General features: G+C 37.9%; 1 long non-coding RNA gene across 1 annotated transcript in view; it reads left to right on the top strand.

The window, feature by feature from the left end:
• The window catches only part of LOC138847514 (uncharacterized), a 77,259-nt gene that overhangs the window by 37,084 nt on the left and 18,336 nt on the right, over positions 1-21,839 (top strand). The gene's annotated exons all lie outside the window — the stretch shown is intronic.

Here is a 21,839-nt window from a genome sequence, read left to right as displayed (position 1 = left end):
TTTCATGCAGGTATTGGGAACAAGAAACTAGCCAGCCAGCAACACAGGGATCTGGGTAGGAAGAAGGCCATTTACAAGATAGCATAAATCAGCTGAAATAATTAGAAGGTGACTGCTTCTTTATTTAGTTGGGGGATGCTCCAATCAGATGGTTTAGAAGCCAATGGTGAAGTGGGGAAAGGTTTCCGCATTTTGTGTTTTGCAATGTTACAGTCAGACATCAACCTTATCTTTTCACCAGGATAGCGGGATTCACATTGTTGCCAAGAAACACCCAAAGTTGTTGGAAGCATTATTGTAGAACCCCCGAACTGGGTCTGCTCACCTGACACACAGAAAGCCAGTCATTGCCATCAGGGTGGTGAAAGAACATAGGTGTTTATTGCAAGGTGCAGAGCAAGGAGCCATGCAGCTATTGAGTAATTGCCAGGCTCCATGAAGAGCTAGGGGTGAAGGTTCTTATAGATTGGAATTGGGAGTGAGAGTGCTTGATCTGCTCGCGTCCAAGTTCCTGGTTGGTCTGTGAAGTTCGTGACTTTCCTTTGGTTGGTCAGTGATGCCATGCTCTTTAGGGAATTTATGGTGGCTAGGTGGGCTCCAGTTGGTCTGTCGATTACATGAAGTTGGCAGTTACATTCTGCCTGGACCTGGAATTCTCCTAGATGAATCTTTCCAGACAATAGTGGCCATCAAATTTATCTATCAGAAAAGCAAATGATTCCTCAAGTTCAGTGATCTGAACCTTATAAAGTCAGTTGGATCATTCTCTCATGTCAGTGAACTCCTTTTGATAAAGGACAGGCAAGGACTCCTTGGACTAAATGGGACAGACAGGAGACTGGGTTCTGCTTTCACATTATAGGAGTTCAGTTTCAAACTCGATCTCCAAGTTAGTACGTGTGTCATCATTTTCCTCGTGAAAAGATACACAAGAATTGACAAGGGTTTCTTGTATCTCAAGAACCTATTTAAAAGGTTTATGTAAATTCAACCCACCTCAGGGTCAGCTATTTTTAAAATATTATTTATTTGAAAGGCAGAACAACACACACACATGCATGTGCATACACACACACACACACACACACAGTGCATCAAACCCCAGATGGCCGCAACAGCCTGGGCTGGGTCATGCTGAAGCCAGAAACTGGGAACTCTATCCTGGTATACAATGTGGATAGCAAGGACTCAAGTGCTTGAGCCATAATCTGCTGCCTCCCAAGATGCACATTAACAGGAAGGTGTGTCAGAAGTGCAGGTAGAACTCAATCTCAGGCCTTCCAATATGGGATTCAGGCATCCCAAGCAGTGGCTTGATCCATTGTGCCACAGTGCCCACCCCAGGTGCCAATTATTGGGCACACACTTGGTAAGATGAATCCAGCCAAATATCCAAGGCACTTTATAGCAGAGTCTCCCATTTAGAGCAAAATTCTTCCTTCTCATCTTTTGTTGTCTATCCACATCCTCAGATTATGGTCTTAATGGGTCACACAGACACTCCCCTTTCTAGCTGTGTAATCTTGCCCGGAATGCATGCATTCCCTCTCCAAATTGTTGCCCTCCACACTGTTGTTTTCTTATTATTCCCCACCCGCTTCCTTCCTTAATATTCTTTGCCCCTTTGCTGAGTGACACATGTTTTTCTTGCCCATCAAGTAACTTTATGGCATACTGCTTCCTTTTTGGCATCAAGGTAAAAGCTGCCATTTGTTTACAAATAATGTCATCACTTTTTTAGCCTGAAAATGAACTCATGCTGCTCCAAGGAGGAGCGAGGAGAGTACACGTTTCTCAAACCTATGGTGCTCTGCTTTCTTTTGTAAATCAACTTTATTGAGGTAGAATTTACATAAAGGAAAAGTACATCCCTTTAAAGTGTACAGATCAATTAGTCTTGACAAATATATACACTGGAGTAACTTGCTGCTAATCAAGATCTAAAGCAGAATACCTTCCCCAAAATATACCCTCCTACTTCTTTCAGGTCAAACCCTGCTTGTAACCCCTATCTTTAGCAGCCACTAACCTGTTTCATTACAAAATAGGTTGTCCTATTCTATAACTTCCTTTATGCAGTCATACAATATTTATTTTGTTTAATCCAGGGTCTGGAGATTCATCCATGCTATTGTACATATCAATTGTGTTTATCTTTAAGTTTTGTTCATTTTCAATTATTTTATAGCCTTCTTATCTATTTCTTTATAGAATATATCACAATTTATCCTATGTTGATGGACATTTGGGTTCTTTTTTAGATTTTAATTGTTATGAATAAATTTGCTATGAATAAAAGTCTTTTTGTTGTTGCCTTTGTGTGCTTTCGGTTCCTGTAACAGAATAGCTGAGACAGGTTGACTTATAAAGGAGAAACGTTGATTTGACACAAGTATAAGAACATGGCAGCAGCTTTTGGTTAGGGCTTTTATGCTTCAACATGACATGGCAGAAAAAGTGTAAGGAAACTGAACATGTGCACAAGAGGCAAGTGAGAGGTATCCTCAGTTTATAACAACTTGTGCTTGTTATAGCTAATCCACTCCCACTACAAATTCATTCAGACTCCTTTTTTTAAACCGGGCCAAGGACCTCAATAGACAGTTTTCAAAAGAGGAAATCCAAATGGCCAACAGACACATGAGAAAATGTTCAAGATCACTAGCAATCAGGGAAATGCAAATCAAAACCACAATGAGGTTCCACCTCACCCCAGTTAGAATGGCTCACATTCAGAAATCTACCAACAACAGATGCTGGAGAGGATGTGGGGGAAAAGGGACACTAACCCACTGTTGGTGGGAATGCAAACTGGTTAAGCCACTATGGAAGTCAGTCTGGAGATTCCTCGGAAACCTGAATATAACCCTGCCATACAACCCAGCCATCCCACTCCTTGGAATTTACCCAAAGGAAATTAAATTGGCAAACAAAAAAGCTGTCTGCACCTTAATGTTTATTGCAGTAAAATTCACAATAGCCAAGACCTGGAATCAACCCAAATGCCCATCAACAGCAGACTGGATAAAGAAATTATGGGACATGTACTCTATAGAATACTATACAGCAGTCAAAAAAATGAAACCCGGTCATTTGCAAGAAGATGGAGGAATCTGGAAAACATAATACTGAGTGAATTAAGCCAGTCCCAAAGGGACAAATATCATATGTTCTCCCTGGTCGGCAACAACTAACTGAGCACCAAAGGGGAAACCTTTTGAAGTGAAATGGACACTATGAGAAACAGTGACTTGAACAGCGCTTGTCCTGACTATTGATGTACAATGTAATACTTTATCCCTTCTAGTATTTTTTTTTGTTCTAGTTAATACTATTGGTTGAACTCTGTAATTAACACACAATTATTCTTAGGTGTTGAAATTTAACTGAAAAGTGATCCCTGTTAAATATAAGAGTGGGAATAAGAGAGGGAGGAGATGTACAACTTGGGACATGCTCAATTGGACTTGCCCCAAATGGTGGAGTTAGAAATGTGCCAGGGGATTCCAATACAATCCCATCAAGATTGCATGTACCAATGCCATCTCACTAGTCCAAGTGATCAATTTCAGTTCACAATTGATCACACTGATTTGTTTAAGAGTCAAAGGGATCACACAAACAAGTCTAGTGTCTGCTAATACTAGTTGATAGAATCAAAAAGGGAGAGAATGATCCAACATGGGAAGCGGGATACACAGCAGACTCATAGAATGGCAGATGTCCAAACTAGCACTCTGGCCTCAGAATCAGCCCTTAAGGCATTCGGATATGGCTGAAGGGCCCATGAGAGTATTTTAGGCATGGAAAGCCAAGACACTCTGGAAAAAAAAAAAAAAAAGAAGACCTAAATGAAAGATCTCTGCAAGTGAGATCCCATTGGAAAGAACTGGCCATCAAAGAAGGAGGTACCTTTCTCTGAAGGGAGGAGAGAACTTCCACTTTGACTATGACCCTGTCAGAATAAGATCGAAGTCGGCGAACTCAAAAGGCTTCCATAGCCTTGGCAACTCATGACTAGAGCCTAGAGAGTTTTCTGACGCCATAAACAAGAGTGTCAAATTGTTAAGTCAACAACAGGAGTCACTGTGTACTTACTGGGATCTGTCCTTAGTGTGTTGTCCAATGTGAAGTAATGCTATAACTAGTACTGAAACAGTATTTTACACTTTGTGTTTCTGTGTGGGTGCAAACTGATGAAATCTTTACTTAATATATAGTGAATTGATCTTCTGTATATAAAGATAATTGAAAATGAATCTTGATGTGAATGGAATGGGAGAGGGAGCAGGAGATGGGAGGGGTGCGAGTGGGAGGGAAATTATGGGGCGGGAAATCCATTGTAATCCATAAACTGTACTTTGAAAATTTATATTTACTAAATAATAAAAAATTGTAAATAAATTTATAAAAAGGAACAAATTTCATATATTTCATTTATACAGTTTTAAGAGCATAATGATAATTCCTTCCCTGTCCTCCCTCACTCCCACCCTTTCCTTCTTTTCTTATTTTTCTTTTAATTTTTACAATGACATATTTTCAATTTACTTTACAATCACAAGCTTAGTCCTCCACTAAATGAAGAATTCCACAAGTAGTATGTAGAAAAACCATTGTTCCTCAAGACCTAATCACCTCTTAAAAGTTCCACCTCCCTATTCTACCACAGTAGTAGTCAAATTTCAAAGTGAATTTTGCCAGGAGAGAAAACATTAAACCAAAGCCGTCGTCATTCACAAAATACCTATTTATAGAATTGCTGGGGGAATGGGGTGGATGTATATTTAATGTGATGAGAATCTTGAAAAACGATTCCCAAAGAGATTGTACCATTGAACAGTTCTATCTGTAAGCTATGCGGAGTCCAATTGCTTCTTATCCTCACCAGCATTTCAGAGTCTCATTCTCTTTAATTTCAGCCATTCTTGTGAGCATACGTTTTTATCTTATTTGGTTTTTAATTTGAAGATTGCAGATATTGCGTGTGCTCAGTAACCATCCATATATCTTCTTTCACAGTGTTCAAAAGTCTTTTACACTCTTACCTTATTAGATTGCTTGTTTTAATATTGAGTTGTGAAAGTGCTTTGTATTTCCTGGATGTCAGTACATGGTCAGATATATGCATTTTGAATATTTTCTTCGACCCTAAGACTTGTATTTTTATTTTCTTTGTATATTTTGAAGATCTGAATTTTTATTTTCATAAAGTATAACTCACCATCTTTTTTTATTATGATGAGTGTTTCCTGTTCTAAGAAATTAAGATCCTACATGTTTTCTTTTAATCATTTATTTACTTTCAATTTATTTATTTATTTGTTCACTGCCCAGATGACTGCAATAGCTGGAGTTGGGCCAGGCCAAACCCACAGCTCAATCCAAGTCTTCCACATGGGTGGCAAGGATACAAGTACTTGAGGCATCACTCACTATGTGTATTAGCAGTAAGCTGGAATCAGAAGTGGAGCTGAGAGATTTGAACAGAGGCACTCCAATATGGGATGCTTACATCCTAAGTAGGGTCTTAACCACTGTACAAATGCCTTCCTTATTTTATGTATTTCCAGATGTTTTGTAACTTTAACTTTATATTTAGGTATATAATCCATTTTAATTTAATTCATATATATGTTATGAGATAAGGGTTCATTTGCTTCCCATTTGGATATCCAGTCCTATTCATTGAAAGCAATATCAGATACACATTGAATTCCTTTCATACTTTCATTAAGACTCAGTTGAACATACATGAATTTATATATATCCCTGTATTCTATTCTGTTGATTTTCTTCAAAATCTTCTCACCAGTCTTATACTGTCTTGGTTACTGTAGCCTAATAGTAATCATAATATGAAGTAATATAAGTCTTCCAACTTTGCTTTTCCTTTGTAAGGTTACTTTGCCTTTTTTTAGGTTAATTTTCATATCAGTGTTAAAATCTCCTTGTCAATTGGTAGAAATAATTCTGCTGAAGTTTTGAGTGACATTTCTTTTAATTTATAGATTTTTTTGGGTAGAACTGACATCTTTACAAAATTATATCTTCCAGTCTTGAGTATGGCATATCTCTTCATTTATTTAGGTCTTCTGTATTTTTTTTCAGGAATATTTCATTATTTCCAGTATACAGCTATAGAACATATTTTAGATAATTTATTCCTAAGTATTTTATGCACTTTAAATGGAATTATACAAAGTAATTTCCCATTTATTATTTTCTTTTGTTTAAAAATCTTTTTAAATATAGAAACATAATTACTTCTTGCACTAATTGATCTTACATCATGGTGTACAATCTAATGTTATTCCTCACCTGCCTTTCTTTTGAAAGAATTTCTATGTTTGGATTTTAGCAATTGAAATATACTGTGCCTGAATGTGGTTATAATTAGCTTGCTGAAGCTATTGAGCTCCTGGGTATATAGATCCTTGTTTGTGCCAAACTAAATAAATTTGAATATTATTTTTTCAAAAAACCCATTTCCGTTTCATTCTCTGTCTCCTCTTGCCTCTAGGAGTGCAGCTACATGTGTGCTTCAGAGCTTTGCATTGCCTGCTAGGTCACTGAAGCTTAATTGTTTTTCAATATTTTTTCTCTGGTTTTCAGATTGGGTAATTTCTATGAATATATCTTCAAAGTCACTGATCTTTTTCTCCACTAACATCAGTTTGCTGTGTGTTTTTTAAAAACATTTATTGATTTCCTTGAAAGTCAAAGTTACAGAGAGATGAGGAGAGACAGTGAGAGATCTTTCATCCACTGGCTCACACCCCAGATGGCCACAAAAGCCAGTGCTGGGCCAGGCCAAAGCCAGGAGCTTCTTCCAAGTCTCTCACATGAGTGGCAGGGTCTCAAGCACTTGGGCCATCTTCAACTGCTTTCCCAGGCACATTAGCAGGGAGCTGGATCAGAAGTGGAGCAGTTGGGAAATGAATAGGTGCGAATATGGAATGGTGGCATCACAGGTGGTGGCTTAACATACTACACCACAATGCCAGCCCGAGTTTGCAGTTAAGTTCATCCAATGAATCTTTTCATTTCAGACATCCTTCTTTAAATTTAGATATTTTTTTTCAGTTTCTTTTTTAGATATTATTTTCATTTTTCTGCTGAGTTTACCTGTCATCTTATTAAAAGTATATTAATTTTATGGACATTTTGAGATTTGATGATTGTTTACAGCCCTTGTCTCTTCTGTTGAGGAATAGTGTTTTTTTTTCTTCATAATATTTGTTGAACCCTTTACTTAGTGTAGGGTTAACTATATGATCATTAAGTAAACTGAAAATAGCTCTTTGTAAAAATTAAGAGTATGAGGAGGAAGAAGAGTTGGAGTATGGGCGGGAGGGAGGGTAGGGTGGGAAGTATCACTATGCTCCTAAATATGTTTATATTAAATGCATGAAGCTTGTTTACCTTAATTGAAATTTTAAAATATTTTAATAAGGATTATACATCTTTGTTAATTCTAAAATCTGAGTATCTAGGAGAATTTTCATATTGATTGGTTTTCTTGGACTTAGGGTCATATTTTGTGCTTTGTATGTTATCAATTTTTGAATGTTGATATTTTGAATACTGTATTAAAATCAATTCATATATCGTCTTTCTTTAATAATGTTGCATTTCATTTTGGCAGTCAGGTCCTTTATTGGCAGTTCTTGCTTATGTAGAGGCTTGGGCATAGTGTTGGGGTGAATTTAGTGCTGCTGTAGCAATATAGCATGGTCCTTTTCCTAATGCCTGGCTATTCTGTTGCCTAAGTTCAATGCTGGGAATTTTATTGAGGTCTCTCTTAGTCCAATATTTTTGAAGTACTGTGCAACCTTTAGAATCTCTGTTCTATTATCAATCTCACAATAGCCTCTTGCTGCTAGTGCTCATACAATCATACCATGCACATGTATATCCCAACGCTTGGCCAATGAACTATGGAAAACTCCAACAGATGTATTTGTGAATCCTGCTGTACAGTTCCTTTCTTTCTGCTATCCATCCCTGAACTTCAATATCTAGCTGCTCAGATCAGCAGCACTATCATGGTAATCTTGGGTTTTGCTTCCCTAAATCTCACTATGGAAATTCTCCCAAAGCAGACAACTGACATGAATATGGGACTCACTTTGTATGTTTTCTTTATTCTTAGTGATCAAAGTCATGCACTGCTATTGTCTAATATTTAAAAACAGCTGCTTTTTTATTATTTCTAGTTTTATAGTTTTTTTAAAAAGATTTTATTTATTTATTTTTTAAAGAGAGAGGGAGAGACAGAGAGAAAGGTCTTCCATTTGCTGGTTTACTCCCCAAATGGCTGCAATTGCCGGAGCTGGGTTGATCCAAAGCCAAGAGCCAGGAGCTTTTTCCTGGTCTCCCATGTGGCTGCAGGGGCCCAAGTACTTGGTCCATCTTCTACCACTTTTCCAGGCCATAGCAGAGAGCTGGATCAGAAAAAGAGCAGCCAGGACTTGAACGGGTGCCCAAATGGGGTGCTGGTGCCACGGGTGGAGGCTTAGCCCACAGCGCTGCCATCTAGTGTTATAGTTTGTAAAATAGTGGGTGAACATGTTTGTTACTAGTTCCTCCATCATGACCCAAAGTAGAAGTCTTCCTGTTTTCTTATGCTTTAGTAAATTTGTTTTTCAAGTATTATCATTATTGATCATTTTACAAAGTAAGAGATGACAAATGAATGAGTCAAGATCCAAGCCCAGACCCTCTAATTCTAAATCCCATGTGTTTTCCAGTACACTGTGTTGCCTCACTATTTGCTTTCTAGATATAGAGATTTGACAGCCAAATACCTTCCCCCACAATCTAACAAGGGAATCTGAAAATTTCATTATCTTAATATCCTTTTTAAAAGTTCAAATATCCATAAATGTAGCTACAAATGGTTTAGTAGGAATCAGACTTTATATAAACAAGAGGAGACCTTTAATTACCCATAACAACTCTTCCATGTTGAGGATAGTGAGGCAGAATGATAAAAAAAATCTGCTTAAGGTCAAATATCTAGTTACTAAAAGAATCAGGACTTCAACCGTGTGCCTCTCTGTTTGTTTGATATTCTTACTAGTAGACTCAGATGCCTCTGGGACTGCTTAGATTAAGTCTTTTTGGAAAATAGAGCCTAGGACAGCTGCCTAGGAAAAGGGTACAGCATCTCACAGGCATAATTGCTCCTTATCTTTGAAAAGGCAATGATGATATCATTAAAGTGTAGTCATTCCCTAGTCCGGATACTCTAACATGTTTCTATTTCTGGTTCGGAGAAGAATGCCTGGGCCTCAGCAGGAAACTTTGTCCTAATTACAAGAATGTAAGAAGTGAATCATAACTCCTCCAGGAAGTAATTCCTTCTCAACACAGTGGTGACATGGTAATGGATTTAGGCATTGAAATTTGCATGTACTTATGGGATTTCTTAAGTGGAATGAAGCCACCCTATTTCCTATGTTTCAATTGTAATACCTACAGTTATTATTATTATTATTAAAATTATTTAAAAGTGTTTCTAAGAATCTAGTAAAATGATCTGTGGCCACTGTCATTAAAAAGATGAGGTTGGGGCCAGTGCTGTGATAAAGCAGGTGAAGCCACAGCCTGTGGTGCCAGCATCCCATATGGGTGACAGTTCGAGTCCCAGCTGCTCCACCTCCAATCCAGCTCCCTGCTAATGCACCTGGGAAAGCAGTAGGAGATGGCCCAAGTCCTTGTGCTTCTTTGCCTGTGTGGGAGACCTGGAGGAAGCTCCTGGCTCCTGGCTTCAGATTGGCCCAGCTCTGGCCATTGTAGCCATTTAGGGAGTGAACCAGACCTCTCTCTCTGCCTCTGCCTCTGCCTCTGCCTCTCTATAACTCTGCCTTTAAAATAAATATATGTCTTAAAAAAGATGAGATTGTCTTAACTGGAGATTTCTTCCTCTTAGCTTCCAGCTATTTGGATATTAGAGTCAGATGGGTAAACAGATGCTAGCCCCTCTTCATTTTAATATCAGTTTTTCTCGTATTGTTTTATGTACTCTAAAACCTGTTATTATGTCTTCAACTTGTAGAATTTTTCTCCTTTTTTCCTATATCCTAGCTAGAAAAAGGAAAGCTAAATTTTCATCCACCTGACTTTGGTATTGAGCACCTACCAAAACTACTTCCGTGTCTCTCAGTTTTGGACATCATTGTCTGATACAAAATGAACATCCAGACAAATTTCTGGCATCGAACATCAAACCCAAAAAAGAAGTTTTCAATTTCCTTCCCCTTTTGAGTTTCAGTAATGAGAAAGACATGCGATATAGTCATCCACATCCCACATCTGACTGGTTTGAGTCCTGGCTATTATGCTTCTTCCAGTCCACTCTACTTTGAATGCACATCCTGGGAGGCAGCAGATGATGGCTCAAGTACTTGAATCCCTGTCACCCATATGGGAGAGCTGGATGCAGGTCCAGGCTCCTGGCTTTGGCCTGGCTAAGCCATCTGAGGAGTGAACAAGTGAATGGAAGATTGATACTCATTCTCATTCTCTCTCTCTCTCTCTCCTCCCTCCCTCCATCATTCAGATAAAAACAAAACAGATAAGACAGTTTAAAAATTCCAATATTCCTTTATCTTAAGCTGAGGATGAGTTTTATATTTAATTTAATTGCTTAACTAGAAAGCAGTCATGACAAGATTCAGTTTCCTTCCTTGCAAACTCAACACAAATCAAGCATTTAGCATGTGACAAACATTATTCGTGGTGCTAGAGAAACAATGATTAACAAGATAGACACCTTTTATGACAACTGAAAATGTTGAATTAGATAATCCCTAAGGTCCCTTTTGGGACTAGGCCTAATCAGGGTCACCAGCATTCTAGATGCATTCTCCAGAAAGGTGCTGATTAAACAGTCACTCAATGAACTAGAAAAAGTGTTTCAAGCCTGGACTCAAAATTGACTCAGATCTGAACTGTTTTGTAGTCATAAGACTCCCTTCATTATCTCCAAGTTGCTAATGCAAATAATTGTCTCCAGGGCAAGTCTATTGGAATGTAGCCTCCCTGCTTAGCACAGGCCCTGGGACAAAGAAAAAAAGCCTTAATGATATAAATGTTCTTTTCCTTTCTCCCTACTTTCTGGCTTGGCAAAATTCTTTTCACATAAGGATTTGTAATTTAAAATAATAGAGCAATCAGACCTAGAAAAGATCATATATTTACCAAAAAGTTGAGATAGGTGGATCAGTAGGAGTTATGTTTCTGAAAACCCATATCCCTTGACTTTCAACAGAAGATCCAAGGCCAGGATTCAATTTGACCCCAATCTGTTCAGGACAAACTGGGCATATGTGGAATTCTTTTTTTTCTTTGTAGTGAGCCATAGGGATCTCAGGTGTTCCTCAGGTCTTAAGTTTTAGGGTTTATGAATACACTGAATCCAATGTGCTATAGTTAAATGTATATGGCTGAACACAGAGTCCATATTTGGAAGTGGCCTGAGATTGAGCTGGAGATGCAGTCAAGGACAAGATCATTGATGACAATGTCCTTCTACAGGTTATATACATGAAAGAAAGTGCCAGATGGACCGAAAACTGTTTTATTTAGTTTTCTTACTTATCTTCATAAGAGAAGAATCAAAATGCATTTTTCCTATTTCACATTTATATACCCAGTGATATAATTATACAATGACATCACGTTATTCATGTCTGCTCATTTTATAGATGGGGGACTTAGAAAGTGAAGGTTTTGCATCCAAGATAATTTTGCTCATTAAAATTGAAGTAGAAGATGTTTCCCAAAATAGATGACCCTAATTCTGGAAAAAGTAGAAACCTAGGCTTAGATTTCCTGTATCTAATTTCTGTGAATACTTGTTCAGACTTTACTCTCCTCAGTATGGTGAGAATGCAGTTAGCATAGGAGTTCCACACTATGGCGTCACACTTTGGTGGGGAGGAATAGCAGAAAATACTGATGGCTTCTAAAATTAGGTGTGCTCACTGAAAGAAAGGAGCTATTTCAGATGAAAAGACATGGTGAATATTTAGCACAGAATGAGATGCAAAGTTCTGTATCTCCTAGCCCCTGACAAGGCCAAGGGTCCCTGCTTCCAGCCTGTGTCTTATTCACTCATACTTGTAGCCACCAGGAGATTTTCTCAAGGACTGACTTCTTTCCTCAGTACTTTGTCATGAACAATATCATTTTCTGGCCAGTTGGGCTGAGTCCAACAAAAACTATTTTGCTATAAGAAAAGTAAGGCCCCTTGAGGTGTCAGTTTTATGGTGGCAGATGAAATAAGCAACTAACTGCAGTTAACCCTTACCTGTCCTCAGAAAAATTTTTCATGTAATGGGAATTACCTAATTCCAATTTATTTGCAGCCATTGTTCTTCTCTGCTTCATGAGTAGTAAGCTTGATTTTCTACCCTTGCCTTACCTTTTTATCTGCCCTCCATCTGCAGCTTGAACCAGGACTCTTCCACTTTCAGCAGCACTGGACTGAGTAAATTAGAATGGCTGAGAATCCTCAGGCCCTTAGCAGCAGCATATTTCAGGTACATGACTCTTCAAGCTGCACTGCTAACTATTGCTAAGCCACTCTAGCGTACTATTTTTGCCCTATTTTCTGTTCCATTTCTCTTTACTCATTATCCATTCTTCCTTTAGTTTGGGTTTCAAGAATTTCTTTTCATCTTTTGTTGAACTGTACCTGCTTAATCTAAGCACCCAATTTTCTTTCTGCCTCACTACTTCTACACATTAACAAGTGCAGCTATATTCTTTAAATTGATTCTTCAGAGCTGATACTTATTTTTCTGCAGAACATTCAGCAGGATACAGGAAAGGGGAGATTTCTTTCTCCTGCATTAAAGAGCCCAATACGGAAGAGGTGCTTTGTGCAGCTAGATAGTAAGACAGATTGAACTGTGCTAGTTTGTGTCTGCCTAGGTTTCTTTAGCAGCCTTTCAATGAGCTGGCACCTTTCTAAACTTGGCCTTAAGATTTGAATTAACCTTATTCACAGACCTTGAAGTCAAGACAGAGCACTATAAAATATCAGCCAAAGGCAATTTCCTTCAATGGCTCTGTTTGGTTCCATTCAATTTAGTTCCTCTGGAGTCAGATAGCACTAACTTGAAGAGGACTAGTGTGCATAGGAGAGCTTCACAGCTTCTTCCTCTTATCCTGATGGGGTAAACAAATTTAACCAGCTTTGCTTTTGGCTTAGTGGAAGCAGATTTTGATTTGCAGTAATCAGAAAGGCAGACAACTGAGAGAACATCTGTGTGCTTAGCACAACAGCCCCCACATTCAGATGGTGAATGCAGACCTGAACTGTTTAAAACACTTAGACAATCTTAGTTAAGTCTTTGAATACTCCGTGTATCACCCCTTGCAGTCCTCATGTTGGAGCCTTGTTTATTTATTTGAAAGAGTTGCAATGAGAGGGAGAGCCAGAAAGAGACAATCTTACATCCACTGATTCACTTCCCACGTGGCCACAATGGCCAGGAAGGAGCCCATATCCAGGGACTTGGGCCATCTGCTGCTGCTTTTCCCAGACACATTAGCAGGGAGCTGGATCATAAGTAGAGCAGCTGGAATATGAACTGGTGCCCATATGAGATGCCAGTGTCGCAGGTGGCGACTTTGTTCCTCAGTGAATCCAACAGAGCTTGTTAAGTCAACACACACTAGCAAATATAGTGCCAGCATTGCAGAACTAGGAGAATCACTGATGTCGGTGTCGGTATCATGGAGACAGAGCATGCCAAGTCACATTTGTAACAGGAAACATGACCATTAGCATTATTCACTTATTTAAGAAATAACATTTACTTTTGTTCTGTACTTTGGGGAAAATTATAAAATGTAAAATCATAAATAGTGAAAGTTTCTCATATTGTGAACCTCAGTAAAAGCTTCAATTACCATTTTGGCATATGTCCTTTTTTATATATCTTATGCCAAAATGTGATTATTCTGGGAGTATAATTTTATATAGTTTTTTGAAGATTATAATGCAGTGACAATTTAACCATGTTGTATATTCCTTTTTAATGACATTTCTCATGACCGAACAATGGCCTATTTCTCTATTTGTTTTATGTATTTAGCTTTTTCTGAATAGTTCACTTTCATGAAAAATTTTTAATTTTTTATTTAGTAAATATAAATTTTCAAAGTACAGCTTATGGATTACAATGGCTTCCCCCCCCCCATAATTTCCCTCCTACTCACACCCCTCCCATCTCCCGCTCCCTCTCCCATTCCATTCACATCAAGATTCATTTTCAATTATCTTTATATACAGAAGATCAATTCAGTATATATTAAGTAAAGATTTCATCAGTTTGCACCCACACAGAAACACAAAGTGTAAAATACTGTTTCAGTACTAGTTATAGCATTACTTCACATTGGACAACACACTAAAGACAGATCCTACATGAGAAGTAAGTACACAGTGACTCCTGTTGTTGACTTAACAATTTGACACTCTTGTTTATGGCGTCAGTAATCTCCCTAGGCTCTCGTCATGAGTTGCCAAGGCTATGGAAGCCTTTTGAGTTCGCCGACTTCGATCTTATTCCGACAGGGTCATAGTCAAAGTGGAAGTTCTCTCCTCCCTTCAGAGAAAGGTACCTGCTTCTTTGATGGCCCTGTTCTTTCCACTGGGATCTCACTTGCAGAGATCTTTCATTTAGGTCTTCTTCTTTTTTTTTTTTTTTTCCAGAGTGTCTTGGCTTTCCATACCTAAAATACTCTCATGGGCTCTTCAGCCATATCCGAATGCTTTAAGGGCTGATTCTGAGGCCAGAGTGCTAGTTTGGACATCTGCCATTCTGTGAGTTTACTGTGTATCCCGCTTCCCATGATGGATTGTTCTCTCCTTTTGATTCTATCAGCTAGTATTAGCAGACACTAGACTTGTTTGTGTGATCCCTTTGACTCTTAAACAAATCAGTGTGATCAATTGTGAACTGAAATTGATCACTTGGACTAGTGAGATGGCATTGGTACATGCAATCTTGATGGGATTGTATTGGGATCCCCTGGCATAATTCTAACTCCGCCATTTGGGCAAGTCCGATGAAAATTTTACTGAGTATTATGTGTAAAAAAATTTTCTTGTAGATATGACATTATTTCCTCATGAGTTAGAGTCATAAACACATAGCCACCATTGAAGAAAATCTGCCTCCATGACATGATTGGAACATAAAATTTTGCTGTATGTTCTTATGGGGTTTGAGCACACTTGATTAAATCATTCACTTTTCCACCAAGGTGTTGGCTGTTGTTTGTAAGCTCCTTAATTAAGCTTTTTTACTTTTCTGAAACTTGTTCTGAAGCCCCAGATTTTGAATACTAGTTACAAGTTTGTCAATTTAGTATTAAATGGTATATGTGGTATATGTAATCAATAACAGCTTTTTATCACATACATACTATATATCAAGCAATATACCAAAAACTGTATGTAGATTATTGAATTAAATATTCTCCAAGATTTCCTCTGGACTTATGGTTTTAAAAGACCAAACAACAATAGAATCTCAGGACTAGGAAGACATTGAATGGTGCTGGATTTCAGTTACTTCTATAAAATGGGCAAACATACTGTCCTTGTCTAACTTACAAGCTTGTCACATGTTGGTAAGAAGATAAAATATTTACTATAACTTTATGAAAGTTATAAAAAGTCATGTAAAGCAACTTCTTTCATGGTTATTTTATTGGTAATAGGAAATGTACTTGTCTACACCTTCCGCAGTGTTGAAAGTCTTTGGTAGTTTTAATAAAGTCAATGTAAATAAATCTGGGCCTGGCGAGATTGTAATTTTATATTCCCTTATTTTTTAAAACAAATCATTAAATGTTAGGAAGAGAAAACTACAATTCTTTTTTTTTTTAAATTATTTCTAATGCTGAGCAATGGAAGGAGGGGATGGAGAGAGCAAGAGGGAGAGAGAGAGAGAGAGAGAGAGACACCTTGTACCTGCTGATCCACTCAACAGATCAACAGATGCTGGCAACAAATGGGACTGGATCAAACTGAAGCCAGGAACCAGGAACTCCATCTGGGTGTCTTACTCGGGTGGCAGGAACCTAAGTACTTAAGCCATCACCTGCTGCCTCCCAGAATACACATTAGCTGGAAGCTGGAATTGAAAGTGGACATGAGATATGATCTCAGGCAGTCTGAAATGGAATGCGGGTGTCTAAAGCAGGACACAAGGTATCACAATGCCCAACCAAAACTGTAATTCTTAATTCTACCATCTTGTTTTTGATAAGGAAAACAGGTTGATGATCATATGAAGAGTTATGGGATGTCACCCAATTGTATTACAAATTCTAGATCAGAATTGTTTGACAGAATTTAAAGTGTACTGTGAGGGCCAGCATTATGATGCAGCAGATTAAGCCACTGCCTGAAACAGTGGCATCCAATATGGGCACTGGTTGGGAGTCCCGGATGCTAAACTTCTGATCCAGCTCCCTGTGGATGTACCTTGAAAAGTAGCAGAGGATGGCCCAAGTGCTTGGGCCCCTTGCACCCATATGGGAGACCCAGAAGGAGCTCTTGGCTTTGGCAGGGCCCAGCATTGGCTGTTGTGGTCATCTGGGGAGTGAGCCAGGAGATGGAAGATCTCTGTCTCGCCATCTCTTTCCATAACCCTGCCTTTCAAATAAATAAATCTTTTTATAAAAACATGTTCTGTGACCTTGGAGATTTATTTAAATTGTTTTCATATTTTCTTTAAAAAACATTTAAAATATTCTCAAAGTGTTAGAATTTTATTAAAATCCATGCTGTTTATAAATGAAAAATTTAAGACATCTTTGTCTCTTTCTATGGAATTTCTTTTCTTTATGTTTGCTTAGGTGCCCCTTCTGCTTGGAATCTCGTTATCCTCTCTGTCCTTCTAAATGAACTTCTGTTTATTATTTAATATTCAGACGTGCTTCTGGAAGGCTTCCAAGAGCTTTAAAGACAAATAAATGCTTCCTCTTTTGTGTTCCTATAGTATTTCCGTCATACCTCTATTAAAGCACTTACCAAATTGCTGTAATTATTTGTTTTCTCACTGCCTCCTCCACTACCATGTATGCTCTGGAGGAAATGGTCTATATTCTTTGACTATATAGAAAAGAGTAAATACTTATTACATGTTTATTGAGTAAATAGATTACTATCTTTGATATAATTGAGTTTTGTTGGCACTTGACTTTACTGCAGTCCATGGGACAACTGATGGCAATGTTAACTGGAGAGGGAAATAGAACAGTTCCCCACATAAAACCCATAGTTATTTAGGATACAAAGAAGTAGCTGGAATGATACTTGTTAATCCTGGCGGCAGATTATAGTCACCTGGGGAGCCCTGAAAACTACCAAAGACTAGCCCCATCTTATACCACTTAAATCACAGTACTTAGGGGTGGGATCCTGGCACTGTAATGTATTTAAATTTTTCTAAATTATTATAATGTGAAGCCATGGTTGAACACTGCTGATCTTCAAGCTGAGAAAACTAGCATTGTCAAATGGTGTCCATGGTCCATGCTGAAATGAAAACAAAAGACGAGAAAAGATACAATAGTCAAGAACTTGAACCCAGGAATAAAACCAAAAGTTTATGTTAATCCATGAAGTAGGAAGGAGCTCAGGAGCTCAGATGAGCACATGGATGATAGGATATGGAATAAAAGGCTGAATAATACCAGGTTCAGTAATAGTAGCTGGGTAGAATTCAAAGTCCAACATGCAGAGATGGTCAGAGAACAAAGTTTCTAATTGTTTCTATCCATTGCTAGAGGTGCAAAGTTCTGTTTGAGCTATGATTTGGGACTATACAGTTTGACAAATTTACAGGATCTCAGCTCTGCAGATAAGGTTCTGCAAAACAAATTAGATTTCATATTTTGTATGTCCATACAGTCTTTCTTTCTCATGTTATTTCCCTCAACAGCATTGCAAATTTTGAAAACAAACTTAGGTAAATTAAATTTCCCACATGATTTCTTGGAAACAAAGATACAGTAACTCTAATCTGGTAGATTACCAGTATAAACAGATTGACAAGTGCAATAAATATTGAAGAGTTGGAAACAAGGTAAACAAAGAGTTTGTTCTGTGTGCCATGCGCTTTGTTATACACAATATTGCCTTTGTCACTCTTTGTTGCCTAATTTCTCATATATTCATGTGAGATACTGTTTCATTCTTGCTAAGCAGACTTATGTCTCAAGCGTCAATTTCTTCATTTATTTCACAACAAAATTATTATGACATGCATTATTGAGTCAAAATGTCCCTTAAGGAAAGCCTTATGCGGTTACATTAAAAATACAAGATCCCAGATGAAAGACTATCTCCTTTAATAGCCAATTAGTTATTTGCTTGTTAGTTTAGTTTTAACACGGTGTTTTCCATGGCAATAATTTATATTTAATGTCATATTACAAGGATGTAGAACTCGTTGGATTTGGGAATAAAAAATTCAGCAACATTGAGGAGTACTGTTTTATGAATACCACTATGAAGCAAACAAGAGATAATTTGTTATTAAGGCACAAAAGTTCTTTTGAAATGTGAATAATGTTGAAATTCTGTGAAAATAACAAAGATCATAACATTTTTAATGATGAAGACTTATTTGTGTTGTAGTTTGTAGGAGACTCACACAAATTATACGATTTTTCTCTGGCCAAGGTTAACCATACAGCATATTTTAATTCTCTACTCCAAAATAAAGAACAAGAGAACAAGCTGGCTTGGCATTATTTCACAAGCTATGGTAATTCTTTTAACTATCTGAGCTAACCTTTGATGATAACTCTGTTGAAGACGGAGTTCATGGATTATTTGCACTGTTTTTGTTTTTAAGAGTTGTTTATCTGAAAGGTAGAGTTACAGAGTGGGAGTGTGGGAGATTGGGAGAGTGGCAGAGTGGGAGAGTGGCAGAGTGGGAGAGAAAGAGGGAGGGAGGGAAGGAGGGAATAAGAGGGAGAGAGGGAGAGAGAGAGATTTTCCATCTGCTGGTTCACACACTAAATGGCTGCAAAGGTCGGGACTTGGCCAAATGGAAGTCAGGAGAGAGGAACTACATTTGGGTTTCCCACAAGAGGGGCAGGAACCCAAGTACCTTCGCCATCTTGCACTTAATTCCCAGGCATCTTTAGAAGGGAGCTTGATTGGAAGTGGAGCAGCTGAGACTTGAACTGGTGCTCATATGGGATGTTGACGTCACAGTCAGTGGATTAACCCGGTGTGACACAGTGTCAGCCCCTGCATTAAGTTTTTTTTTTTAACTTTTATTTAATGAATATAAATTTCCAAAGTATGACTTATGGATTACAATGCCTTCGCCCCCATAACGTCCCTCCCACCCACAACCCTCCCCTTTCCCACTCCCTCTCCCCTTCCATTCACATCAAGATTCATTTTCAATTATCTTAATATACAGAAGATCAGCTTAGTATACATTAAGTAAGGATTTCAACAGTTTGCTCCCACACAGAAACATAAAGTGAAAAATAATAGATGATTTTTTTTAAATGATGATGAAATCAGATCAGACCTATTGTCATGTTTAATCCCAGTGAGAGTCAAGTTGGGAATTGATAATTTCTTTTTTTTTTTTTTTTTTTTTTTACAGAAGATCAGTTTAGTATGCATTAAGTAAAGATTTCAACAGTTTGCACCCCCATAGAAACACAAAGTGAAATATACTGTTTGAGTACTCGTTATAGCATTAAATCTCAATGTACAGCACATTAAGGACAGAGATCCTACATGAGGAGTAAGTGCACAGTGACTCCTGTTGTTGACTTTACCAATTGACACTCCTGTCTATGGCATCAGTAATCTCCCTACCTGCATTAAGTTTTAAGATATTTGCGTCTAGACACTCAAGTATACATAAATAACACAGGAAACAAAACTCTTAACATTATGTAATTCCAGCCACTTATCTATTTTGAAATGTTTACTTATCTGTGGGAAAACAATGGTGAGTTAGGACCAAAAATTGGCTCCCATTTTTTCTAAATCATTTAATTTATAGTTAGGATTAGCTTTAATGGCCTATAGTCCTATTTTTGTTCCTGTTTTTGATCTTTTTCTTTATCTGTACTTGAAAATTTTGTAGTGAGCTACAGTCAACATTGCAGTTTTTAAAATTTGTAAACTGACAAATTATAATTTTATATATTTATTTGCAAAGTGTTTTAAAAATCATCAAGGCTGTAAAATATTTTTAGATTTTATCACGTTTACATGGATATTCCCTTGTGTTATGTTTAGAAACAGGATAGGCTGCGGCCGGCACCGCAGCTCACTAGGCTAATCATCTGCCTTGCGGCGCCGGCACACAGGGTTCTAGTCCCGGTCGGGGCGCCGGATTCTGTCCCGGTTGCCCCTCTTCCAGGACAGCTCTCTGCTGTGGCCCGGGAGTGCAGTGGAGGATGGCCCAAGTGCTTGGGCCCTGCACCCCATGCACCTGCTCCAGGGCCCTGCACCTGGCTCCTGCCATCGGATCAGCACGATGCGCTGGCCTCAGTGCGCTGGCCGCGGTGGCCATTGGAGGGTGAACCAATGGCAAAGGAAGACCTTTCTCTCTGTCTCTCTCTCTCACTGTCCACTCTGCCTGTCAAAAAAAAAAAATTAAAAAAAAAAAAAAGAAAGAAACAGGATAGGCTGCATCAACTTTTTACTGTAGTAACTTAAATAAATTTTCCAAATCTCTTAAATTTCTAACCACTACAAAAATGCATAAAACTAAAATATACAAAGACACTTCCAATCGAAAAAAAAGAATAATGTGAAAATAAACTTACATCTCCAAACTCTTAAAAGTTCAGTTTGCCTTTGGCATGGATTTTGGGTGAAAAGTCAGCTATTTGATCTGATTCAGTTCACTCATCTCATTTTGCCACAAACAGTATATATGAGGGTATGTTAAGTCTAAATTAATATGGCAAAAGGAACAGGAAGATAAGGAAGAAGAATTATTTTGTTTATATGAAACTATTCTGGTCAAAGGACCAAAAAAACAAAACAAAAGGAAAGGAAGTCTGACCTATGACTAATATCTGTTCACTTGTGATCACAATCAGCTTGTCCTGAGTCTCATGGATATAGGACTTAGGCTGTTATACAATTCCTGTGATACTTATTAAGATACCATTTACTTTTATTAGTATTTTAAATCAATCCTTCACTAATTTAATTAGAGAGCTTTGGTATCCAAATGCACTTAAATTGAAGTCTATACATCATGGGAAATGAATAATGACTTAAATAAAGACTACAAATGTGGTACTAATAACCTCCTGAGACCCAGGAACTTTTCCTTCTCAGCAGGACTCTTTTGTGACATGACCATTGATCACTGAGCCATATAAAAAATAATTTAAGCTGATTTGTGCTGGGTCAGCAGTATATCAATCTCTTATAAATCTTTGTTTCAAACATAGCTTTTCTCCCAGTGGTTTGTCTAATGATGCTGGTGAAATGTTTCACATGTCGCATTATAGACAGAAATATTTTTAGTAAAATAATGAGACTCTAATAGGAAAAATATGACACTACCATCTTCAACTTGTGACTCTAAATAATGGCTAGAACTCATATATTCAGAGAACTTGTGATGACTACTATCATGGTTAATACTGAATGTTCCTTTGTTGTAGGTAGGGCTATCAATTTTACATAAATTATGTCTTTTAAGCCTCTTAGTACCTCTAAGTACTTCCTACTTAGAGAGAGAAACTAAAGCACAAGGAGCTCAGGACCTCAGAGCTGTTCATCTGCAAAGCCCTGATTGACA

The sequence above is a fragment of the Oryctolagus cuniculus genome, chromosome X (assembly GCF_964237555.1).
Source record: "Oryctolagus cuniculus chromosome X, mOryCun1.1, whole genome shotgun sequence".
Taxonomy (NCBI): Eukaryota; Metazoa; Chordata; class Mammalia; order Lagomorpha; family Leporidae; genus Oryctolagus; species Oryctolagus cuniculus.
Note: the sequence above shows the minus strand (reverse complement) of the source record. Positions and strands in the feature narration are given on the sequence as shown.